Source organism: Stegostoma tigrinum, chromosome 13 (assembly GCF_030684315.1).
Source record: "Stegostoma tigrinum isolate sSteTig4 chromosome 13, sSteTig4.hap1, whole genome shotgun sequence".
In the NCBI taxonomy this organism is placed as follows: Eukaryota; Metazoa; Chordata; class Chondrichthyes; order Orectolobiformes; family Stegostomatidae; genus Stegostoma; species Stegostoma tigrinum.
Window position 1 is genome coordinate 47,905,686 of NC_081366.1, and position 11,717 is coordinate 47,917,402.

Genomic DNA, 11,717 nt, shown 5'->3' on the forward strand with positions numbered 1-11,717 from the left:
CACAGAAATGGACCTTCAGCCAATGATAATAAAATGTGAGGCTGGATGAACACAGCAGGCCAAGCAGCATCTCAGGAGCACAAAAGCCGACGTTTCAGGCCTAGACCCTTCATCAGGGAGCTCTCTGATGAAGGGTCTAGGCCCGAAACGTCAGCTTTTGTGCTCCTGAGATGCTGCTTGGCCTGCTGTGTTCATCCAGCCTCATTTTATTATCTTGGATTCTCCAGCATCTGCAGTTCCCATTATCTCCTTCAGCCAATGATGTTGTGTTGAATATGATGACAAATTAAACTAATCCCTTCTGCCTGTGCTTGGTCCATTCCTTGCATATCCATGTGCTTATATAAAATCCTCTTAAATGCCCCTATTGTATCTGCCTCCAGTACCCCTGGCAATGCATTCCAAATATTTACCACTCCCTATGTAAAAAAAAACTTGCCTCTCAAATCTCCTTTGAACTTTCCCTCTCTTGCCTTAAATACATGCTTCTCAATATTAGTCATTTCAATGTTAGTCATTTTTCCAATGACAGGGAATAAGCTTGCTGAGGCCTCCAACAGCAAGTGGTGATGTTGAGGGATGGAGTGAGCAAGGGATCCTGAACAGTTCATCAGACACTGTCTAGAGGCAAAGCCATCTTGGCAGAAAGAGACCTGATAAAGAGATGGAATGACAGACAAAGGATTTCCTCAACTAAATGTGAACTACAGGCTTAATTCAATGTAAATACTCTGTTTTCTTATCTTAACCCTAATCTCCATTCATGCTTTTAAAGACCTGATGGCAATGGAATGCAAAGTCCCTGGTTTGCGATCTTCAGACCTTCTTTGTGCTTAAATCTCCCGTTACATTGTCAGTACAGAAGGTAGATCTGGTGATCTACCTTCTGATAGACCCCTCTATTTATTGAAGATGCAGGGGGAAAAGAAAGTTTTACTGAGAAAGTTAACACAACATGTGCTGGACCTGGCTACCCATGGCAGCTGCCAATTTGCCCAACAATGCTGACAAATAGTTGTGTACATAGCTGCCCTCCTGCAGCCACTGGGTAATGAGGACCACTGCATCCCATATATGTGCCTGCCTCTCCTATTCCTCCCTGTGCTGCTGCAAAGAGGTGCTCACCAGCTTATGCTCCCAAAATTTTGAAAGCTAACATTGTTGCTGAGTTGTCAACATCTGAGAGAGTGGGAGGTGTAGGAGGCAGTCTTGCCAATGTTTCCTCTGAGGCCTTGTTAGTCTCGTACTCGGTGGTCAAAAAAGCAGCATCTGGAGAAGGTAGCCCTGTCTACACAGAGATGGTGACCTGGTCCTGCACGACAAAAGTGAAACAAGGCAAAGTGACCAATGATTAGAAGTGGTGTGCAGTGAGTGACATCAATGGTGCATTTACCGTGAGACTTATAGTGGAGTGAAGATTGGTACTTACTTGGTTGATGGGACATCGATGTCTTGGCATTCCCGTAGGAGAGGTTGTGTTCTTCTTCTGTGAGGGACAGGATTCTGTCCTTGTGCTGATGGAGGATTCTACTGTCAGGCAACCCATTCTGCCTATGGTGGGCTAACTTCTCCTGGAATGAGAGAAAGGGAGGAATTGAGTGTGTCTAAAGTGGATGAAACAACTGTTCCTGCTGGTTCAAGGGGTGCGGCATCCCAGGTGATTAAGTAGGAAATACAGAGGAGTTGCAAGATTAGTGCTGTGGAAGATTGAGCAGGTGAGAACTAGTAAGAGAAGGTATTGCATGCAGTAGTGAAAATGACAGAGCATGTGTCTTGATGGAAGATGCGTGCAGTCGCAGAGATGGAGTGTACCACTTACTTTAAACAGAACAGTAAAGGTCATTGAACTTCTTGCACCACTGCTGGCTATTCCTCTAAACCACTGAGACAGCACTGCCCATGAGGTGACCTTGTACCAGGCTGCCTGTGTCTGGTGTTTGTGACCAGTTCTGTCTGTCTTCAGGGAAGAGGTCACCACTCCTTTACACCATCCTGTCTAGCAGGACCTCCAGTCCCTGTAATCACAATGCCATCTTCCCTTTCTCCGACAACTTTTCAATATGTCCATTACTGAATAGAGCACCTTTGGAGTGCCACAGCTTGTCTGCATGACACAGCAGCCTTTTCAACATGGTGTGGATGCCAGGGATACTGGTCTCTCGGTGAATATCCAGTGAGTGGTGATTTGTTCCAGGAATGGCGCAAGGTAAGATGGGGATGGAATCAGATGTGAAGGGTGCCATAGGAGTGAGGTAGATAGCTAATCAGGCGAATTTGTTAAGATACGGCAAGAAATCTTTTTCAGCCTTGACACAAGAATCCATCAGAAATAGTCAGTGCAACTCACACATGGCCAAATAAACTAAGATTTAGCCAAACATCTTTTTATGGAGTTTAGTGTCAAATTTAATTTTACAATGTTTCAATTAAGCACCTTGGGTTATTTCAGTGCATTGGAGGTAACAACATAGCACCTTAAAAACCTATTTGTTGATAGTTTAATTAGACTGCCCCTGGTCTCCAAGCCACCAATAAAAGCAAAAAATATCTGATAAATATTTCTCTTAGATCATGGTGGCCTGATAACTATGAATCTCAATTTTGTACATTATTTAAACTCAGCTGTCTGTTGAATAATGTATTTCATTGGTTTAAATTAAGCAACTAGCTTAAGATAAATTTGTGGCAAGCTTCCTCTCTTGCTTAGTGGTTTGTGTGTGTCTCCAGGTAGGTGGACCAAAGATTTCTAGCCATAATAATTTTCATGTACATAATTGGAATCGCACTCATTTGGGCAAGTAGAGAGTTTCCTGACTTGTGCCATGTAGATGATGGAAAGGCTTGGGAATGTCAAGAGATGAGAAAACAAGGCAAATCTTTCTCTTCTGAGGAGCTTAAAAATAAAGAAATTTTCAAATGTGATTAAAGCAATGTTCTTGGTGACTGGAATGTAGAGTCGAATTGTAACAAATTACTTTTTCTAGTATTCCTTCAGCCTCCCATGATCTAAAATTTTTGCGGAGAGCATTACAGCCAATTTGCAGCCACTGTGCAGCTGCCAGATGCTTCCAAATTAGTAATTTGGTTAAACTTAAACATCCATCTTAAATATAAATCTAATTGCTTATTATAGGATTACCTTGTCTAAATCATTGCTAACAATATACAGCAAAAACTTCTTAAGATAGATATACAAGAATCCAACAAATTCATCATCATGAGCCAAGAGAGACAGGAAGGAAATAGATCAGATAAATGACGTTCAGATACTTTGACTATAAACTAATTTTAAGCAGTTGTTGTGTCTTTACAAAAAGAAATTTTATTTATGAACCATAATGTATAAACTAAGTAGTATAGATCATTTTCATTAAATTGCAATTGTTACTCTGAATATGCTGTTAATACATTAAGGTTGTAACATTATATGTTATGAGCAAGTTTCATTTCTAGCTGTTTCTTCTCCAGTCTTGAGAAGAAAAACACAGAATGCAAAATACATTGACATTCTTAAACAGGGCACATCTAATTAAAGAGGGTGAATTCCGATGGGGCTTCACCCTTGCATCCAAAAGAGCTTCAGATTCCCAGAAATAAAATGACAACCCTCCTTTGATTTTCCCATGATTTCTACAGTTCTTTGAGTAGAGTTATGGCAGAACAGCAGAACTCCCAGAGAAACTCATCCCAAGAATAACAAATGAAATGAGTTAGAAGAACGTTCAAAGATTATAATTTGTTGTTTTTCTTTTTCTAAGATATACATATAAAACTTTATTCATTTGATCATTACAAGTTTGAATCTGCCTTTGTCCAGACTGATGAAGTCTGAGCTTAAGAATGTTGCACATCGGGGCCCTCGCATAAGTTCTGATATGTTCATGTACACTATAATGGCTATGGTATTTTAAATTTCCAGTGGGTTGATTTCTATTGCCCAGGACATTCATGAGTGTCTTGAAACTTGAGCTCAGTGTCAGGGATTTGAGCCAACTACAGAGGACTTAATACTTAACCCAATAAAAATTGATACTGGTCATACCTGGTCTAAATCAGAGATTAACTCAGTTGAGCTTTGTAATGAAATAAAAGATAATACACAAAGAATTAACTTGAGATCTGAATGCCTGTGTCTATAAGCTTAGTCAAAAAGACTAAGGTGTTTCTTAAAGGAGGAAAATGCAGGAGAGTGGTTTACTTCTTCAGGTAAGGAGTTCTGAATTTTTAGCCCGGTCAGCTGATGGCAAAGGAATTAAAATCAGGGGTGTGTGACACCAGAATTAATAGAACGCAGGAAACACAAGGGGTCATGATGTTGGAGGAGATTACAGAGATAGGGAGTTTTAAGTTCTGAGGACCTGAAACATCAATTCTGCTTTCTCTCTGCAGATGCTGCCAGGCTTGCTGCATTTCTACAACAATTTCTGTTTTTGTTTCAGATTTCTAAAATCCACAGTTCTTTGTTTCATTTTAGGATGGGGCAAGAGTCATGGAGGGCTTTGGCACCAAAACAATACAGATCAATGCGCACAGGTGTGATGGTGTGTGTTAGGACATAAGCTGAGATTTTTGGATGACCTCAAATTTTCAGAAATTAAAATGCAGGATGCTGACTAGGAGTCTTGTGGAATTTTCAAGCATAGAAGGAACAAAAGGTCAGGAAGAGGATTTTTCAACAGCCGAGCTAGAGCAGGGAAAGAATCAAGTAATGTTACATAGCTGGAAGTAGGCTGTTTTTGTTATGGTATGGATATGGGTGGGAGAACATTTCAGAGTCAAATACAGCCATAAAGTTGCAATTAATCTGGTTAAGCCTCAGACTGCAGCCAAGAATAGGGACGAAAACAATATCCAGCGGAAAATGTTTGTGGAGGAATTGAAGGTAATGGCTTAGGGCTTCCACTATTTGGTTCAGCAAGTTGCCTAACAACCAGTAGTGGATGAGTAGAAATCAGTCTGACAAGAAAAACTACATGTTCTGGAGAAACTCAGCAATTCTGGCAATACCCATGGAGAAGGAAACAGATTTATTCTTTGCAGAGGGATGTGAAATGTTAAGAGTCCGCAGCACTTTCAGTCTTTTCTTTCAGGTCTCCAGCATTCACAGTACTTTGATGTTAAATCAGTCTGACAATTTGAAGATTGCAGACGGGTTGGAAGAGATTGTGGTCGGTGGACCTGAGTGTCATCAATTTGCGTGTATAAACTAATACTGTTTTCTTTTCACGTAAGGGGCACCATATAGATAAATAATCAAACGCCCACACAACAGTACAAGATTAGAAAAATGTCTCTTTTCACTTCAAGCAAAGCACGCAATAATTGAATCACGCTAAACCAGACATTGCTGGCATTTATCAATCAAGCTCTTAAATCATTAGCCAGATAAATATATATTGCAATAAGATCATTGTAGACAAATATGTATTAGAAGTTTGCTCATAAAAGCTTCTCAAAACCAGATAATTTCTTAACTAATATGGGAATGCATTGTGAAACTCAGGCAGTGGATTTACTTTAGAGTTGAGAAATAAAAACTATTTACATATTTATATTTTGAACTGACAGACTATGCAGCTGTATAATATCAGTGTTTACAGAGGTTAGATAAAACAGCAAGATGCTTTGACGCCCAATTACAGCTACTTCAATTCTCTAAAGATATGATGTGGTCTTGCAAATATACAATTAGTTTTAAAGTATCATGTGGATTGTTATTGGAATTCCAGGTTAAGGTAATTGTATTTGTCTCAGTGAGATCATTTTCAGAGATGACAACATCAATAAAAAATAGCAATTAATTCTAATAAAACTGTATGTCTAGTCAAAGGAAAAGAAATATTTGTACTGAATGTTTGAAAAATTATTGGTTTTAAAGAATAGAATGAAATGTGCAATTCTTTGCTCCACAAAGCTTGCCAAGAACAAAAATCAATCACCTCAAGTTAAAAACCATTTGGATGTACCTTAAAACACAGTCAGTCACAGTGTTGAGAAGTAGTATTTGTTACATGTAATGACACTAAATTCTACTTTTGTCGTGCTTAGTCATAAAAATACAACTTGTGCTTTTGTTAAGCAATAGAGCTTTGATTTTGCTTCTAAAGACTAGAAAAGAGTCAGATCATTGAAATATTTCAAATTGAACAGTAAGACAGTGAGAGTTTAAACCAGCTCCACTCTGCCTCACACTTCATCTCTGAATCTCCACTGGTTTCCTCTCTGTGAGCAAGCACGTCTAAACGCAACCCCATTTCTTTCTTCTCTGGCCTCTGCCTTTGCTTAAAATCTGTTCATCTCTAACATGTTAATTGTCATGAAAGATCGTTGATCTGAAATATTGGGGAGAATTCTGTTGTGGCATTAAGGTTCTCACCTCCAGACTGAAGGGGCCAGCAAAAGACAACCAGTAAAGCCAGGCAGGCAAAGTTAAGGCCGGCAGCAGATACTCCTCCTGGAATCAAGACTCTGGGGTGGAGATCTTGATAACAAGCCCTGGCAGCCAATCAAAACTTGGCAGCTCTTGTGCTCAGCAGCATCAATAGGGAGGTCATGGCCAATACTGGAAGGAAAGACACCAAATTCCCAGCATCACAGAGAAACCCGGGCCAAAGGGATGTAATACAGTGGTGGGATATGCTCGAGGGTGATAGTTATGGGTGGTGGGGTTGGACTGGTGTAGTGGGCATTACAAGACATCCAGAGAGTAGCAAAGGCAGGGAGTTGGCTCTCACTGAATGTCTTTTAGATTAGATTCCCTACAGTGTGGAAACAGGCACTTTGGCCCAACAAGACCACACTGGGAGCATCCTACCCAGACCCATCCCCGTATAACCCACACACCCCTGAACACTACGGGCAATTTAGCATGGCCAATCTATCTAGCCTGCACATCTTTGGGCTGTGGGAGGAAACCGGAGCAAACCCACGCAGACACGGGGAGAATGTGCAAACTCCGCACAGACAGTTACCCGAGGCTGGAATCGAACCTGGGTTCCTGGTGCTGTGAGGCTGCAGTGCTAACCATTGAGCCACCGTAGTCCCCGCTTTATCAAGAGACTACACCCCCCTCAACAGAAGATGACAAGCTGAATGCATAGTTTTAGTTGCTATGCATGTTACATGGCGAGTGGTTCTCCTGCTGCTGGATTTATCCAAGTGGAAGCAGGATGAGGCACTTAAATAATCACTAATTGATGATTAAAGCACCACAACTGGTGGAGAAGGAGGCTCGACTCTGGCCCTCCTGTTTGGATAGTAATTCTGACAGAGGCAAGGGGTGGTCATGTTTAGGTACACCACCATCCTCCTTAATTATGTGCCCTTTCTGCCCTGAAGTAATCATGAGAGTAAAAGATTCCACACTTTCACCCTTGACATGCTGTACTTTGTAAAGAGGATAAAATAAATCCTAGTTATTGCTGTTGCCTCCCCATAAAGACTACCTGATCTACTGATTATTTTCTAGCATTTTCAATTGTTATTTTCATTTTAGCCAAATTGTACTTCCAAAGGATGCAAAGTTGGAGACATAGGTCATATTTGCAAAGGTCTAAATTGTACCCATGTGTGATAAACTCAAATGGAGGCAACAACTTGGCATTTGCTTCTGTTATCATTTCATTGCCCTTTCAAAGCTGGCAAGGACAAAGCAGATGATCTAGTGGATGTTTTAAATGTGAAATAAAAACAGAAAGTGCCTGAGAAACTCAGAAAATCTGGCAGCATCTGAGGAGAGAGAAAAACAGAGTTAGTGTTACAAATCCAAAATGGCTGTACGACAGTAAATGAGGATGCTACAGAAGTACAAGCTAATGATTAACAAGCAGGATCAAAATATCTTACCTATGTTTAAGTGTCTGAGGAAGTAGATCACCTCTAAGAAGGTTATTACGTAGGCTGTAAAATTAGTCACTTTGGCTCAAACTGCGACACCTGATCTGAGCTCCTAACTCACCCCAAATCCTGACTACTTCCTCTAACCAAGAAAAACCAAAGAGCAGCAGATGCTGGTAATTATAAACAAGAAGAGAAATTGCTCAACAGATCTGGCAGGTCTTCAGAACTGAAGAAGGGTGACTGGATCTGAAACGTTAACTCACTTTCACTGCTGCCAGACCTGGTGAGTTTATCCAGCAATTTGTGTTTTTGTTTCTACATCCTCTAATCAAGCTGACTCCAAAACCACACTCCGCCCAGACCTGAAACTTTGATCAATCCTAAATTCGTGTCCACTTTTCTGCCATTCTCCCACCTCACATCCAAACCCCGTCACCTCCTGAGGTTGACGGTCCCAGGACCATATTTAAAGGGCACCTGGATAGGCATTCATTCCCTGCAGTCTGAAAGCATCAGTCAGGTTGTCTTAGTGGACTGCAGTGTACAAAACTTCCTGCGCTTCCCTGCCAGGATGTCATCTGCTGCCACTTGCTATTCAGGAGTATGTCATCTCTGATACAATAAGTGGCCTCCAGGTTTCTTGATACCATATTGCTGATTCTCCTCAGACTGTCTGGGAAGGCGAGAGGTCCTGTTTCCCAGCATGGCAGCAAGTGGCCCTCCTGCCTGACTGAGGCTGCAGCCAAGTTTAGCAATTTCATTATCTTCAACCTGCCAATCATCATCCTCAGGATACATTCCATCATCCTTAAGCTTCCTACAATCACACTTGAGTCTCAGACCTTTGCAAATAAGCTTCCTAACGTAGGCCTTGCTATCCCCACAACTATTGAACATCTATGGTCTGAAGTTCCCTGTATGATTCAGTATTCTTCATCTGTCACCCATGAAAGATCAGCGGACTGCCAACTCCTTCTCTCCCTTGGAAAGCCCTACCTGCACTGTTGTCTTTAGCTTGCTGCTGCAAAATCACAATCATGACCTGTCGTGAACACTCTCCAGTAAACAGAAGCATCTAGTCACTCTAACTCCAGCATGTTTGTTACCTTGCCTACTGTGTGCCGTTTATGTGTAGTTGTGAATTTGAAGACATGCGTTTCTTACTTCCAAAGGATAACATGAAAGGTGCACTTAATTCTGGCAAGGTTACCTTTTAATCATCAAACACATGCATGCCAAAGGACTTCTCACTACTTCCCATTAAGCTTTCCTTCTCATAGAATCCTTACATTGTGGAAGCAGGCTATTCAGCCAAACAAGTCCACACCAATCCTCCAAAGAACATCCCACCCCAAACCACTCCAACCCTGCATTTCCCATGGCTAATCCACTAGCCTGCACAGCCTTGGACAATTTGTCATGGACAATCCACCTAACCGGCACATCTTTGGACTGTGGGAGGAAACCAGAGCACCTGGAGGAAACTCACACAGACACGGGGAGAATGTACAAACTCCACACAGCCAAAGGTTGAATTAAACCCGGGTCCCTGGCTCTGTGAGGCCACAGTGCTAACCAATGAGGCATCACAACACCCCTACAAACTAGCGAGTTTTGAGAAGATTTGTAGCTCAGGTTGAGGTTCTGGATGTGAGTTTGCTCGCTGCGCTGGAAGGTTCGTTTTCAGACGTTTCATCACTATTCTAGGTAACATCATCAGTGAGCCTCCGGTGAAGTGCTGGTGTTATGACCCCCTTTCTATTTATTTGTTTAGGTTTCCTTGGGTTGGTGATGTCATTTCCTATTCTTTTTCTCAGAGGGCAGTAGATGGGCTCCAAATCAATGTGTTTGTTGATGGAGTTCCGGTTGGAATGCCATGCTGCTATGAATTCTCGTGTGTGTCTCTGTTTGGCTTGTCCAGTGGGTCATGCCTTTTTGTGGCTAGTTGATGTTCATGTATCCTGGTGGCTAGCTTTCTGCCTGTTTGTCCTATGTAGTGTTTGTCACAGTTTTTGCGAACACTACATTGGTCAAACAGGCAGAAAGCTAGCCACCAGGAAACATTAACATCAACTAGCCACAAAACAACATGACCCACTATCACTAGTATCCTTACATACAGATGAGGAAGGACACCACTTTGATTGGGACAACACATCCATCCTAGGACAAGCAAAACAGCGACATGCACGAGAATTTCTAGAAGCATGGCATTCCAACCGGAACTCCATCAACAAACACATTGATTTGGAGCCCATCTACCACACTCTGAGAAAAATCAGGAAATGACATCACCAATGCAGGAAATGACATCACCAACCCAGGGAAACCTAAACAGATAAATAGAAAACAGGACACAACACCAGCGCTTCACCAGAGGCTCATTGATGATGTTACCTAGAATGGTGACGAAACGTCTGAAAACAAACCTTCCAGCTCAGCGAGCAAACTCACATCCAGAACCCCTACAAACTTCCAAATAATTAACCCATAGTTTCATGCTGCCATCAAGAAGCTGATTTTAGGCCTCCTTCACAATTAGGAAACAGTACCCAAAAGTGTATCCAATACATTTTTTATAATGTTGATTGAGGGATAAGTATTGACCATGTCACCAGAGATAACTCCCAAGTTATTGTTTTTTCAAATAGCACTATAAGAACTTCATACACATGTGACAGTATTGACAAGGTCTCAGTTTAACATCTTATTTAAAAGACAGTTCAGCACTCCCTGGAACGTTAGCCTTGACTTTTATGTTCAAATTCTGAACTGAGAATTTAACCTACAACTTTCCAATTCCAATATAAGTACTGCCAGTGGAGCCACACGCCTAAAGTCTGCTCTTCCATATGTATACCCATTAGCTGAGAACAATGCACAACTTGCATCTTCATCTGGTCATCTTTGTCATATATTAATTGAATTGTATCACATGGTCAATAATTTTGGGGATCGGAATTAAACCTGGAGTGTAAAAAGGCAGCACAAATCTCTGTTGTGCAAATGTCTGTCACTTCTTGAATTAATTTTAATTCTTGTCACATTTTACTGCCATTTTAAAATTTACCTTTGTCCTACTTATTTCTGAATGAAAGACAAATGAAAGAAATACTGACTCAACCATATATTTTAGCATAATGCATTAAAATAAACACTCGTCTGTGCCCAAACAGTTTACATATACTTACATAGTGGTAGAAAACCATAAATATGATGGCACCCGAGGCTATGAGGTTAGATGACTCTCCTAAATAGTTTCCTATCCTCATTTCCTTGTGACAGCATAGATGACAATATCTGTTATTGTTTAAATAACTGCCTTGTTTCTCTGTCCCACTGCAGCTTTCGATAATTGCATCGCAGGCTCGAACAATAATTGAAGACTTTCAACTGCCATTCAGACGCTGAAGGAGGAAAATAGTTGATTATCTATTTAAGCACTGCATGAAGGCTTGCTCAATAAGATCTGACAGTCTTCAATTGAGTTTGAATGTGAAACATTTAGCTTGTTCAAATACTGGCTCAGTTGTTCAATAGATCACTACTAAAGATTGTGACGCAACATTAATGGAAAATTTCCGTAAATAGAGACAGTTGATACACAATCTCCTACTTCACTTCCGAGATTTGGTCACTGCAACATCTAGTGGTAGAAACCAAGTACTGCAGAACATGTAATGGCACATCTGGAGTGCCTCCTCTCTCGAAGTATTAAAAATTTATGTGAGTTTCTTGTCGCAATGCAGTCAGTAAGAAAACAATGTTTTAATTTCCCAATTAATTGGATTTGTTCCACTTTCAAGAGTCTGTTTTAAAATGGACAACAGCAACTATGAATTTTCAGAGATAATGGGAACTGCAGATGCTGGAGAATT

General features: G+C 41.0%; 1 protein-coding gene across 2 annotated transcripts in view; it reads right to left on the bottom strand.

Moving 5' to 3' along the window:
* LOC125458129 (trypsin inhibitor ClTI-1-like) overlaps window positions 1-11,465 on the bottom strand; it is a 35,467-nt gene extending 24,002 nt beyond the window's left edge. The window contains exons 1-3 of one of the 2 annotated variants that reach the window (XM_048543029.2): window positions 11,031-11,465; window positions 1,430-1,571; window positions 1,126-1,312 (exon numbers count right to left, since the gene is read on the bottom strand). The gene's annotated coding sequence lies outside the window, so the exon portion shown is untranslated. The remainder of the gene's footprint in view (window positions 1-1,125; window positions 1,313-1,429; window positions 1,572-11,030) is intronic. The other variant, XM_048543030.2, reaches the window with a different exon arrangement.
* Between the last annotated feature and the right edge of the window lie 252 nt (window positions 11,466-11,717).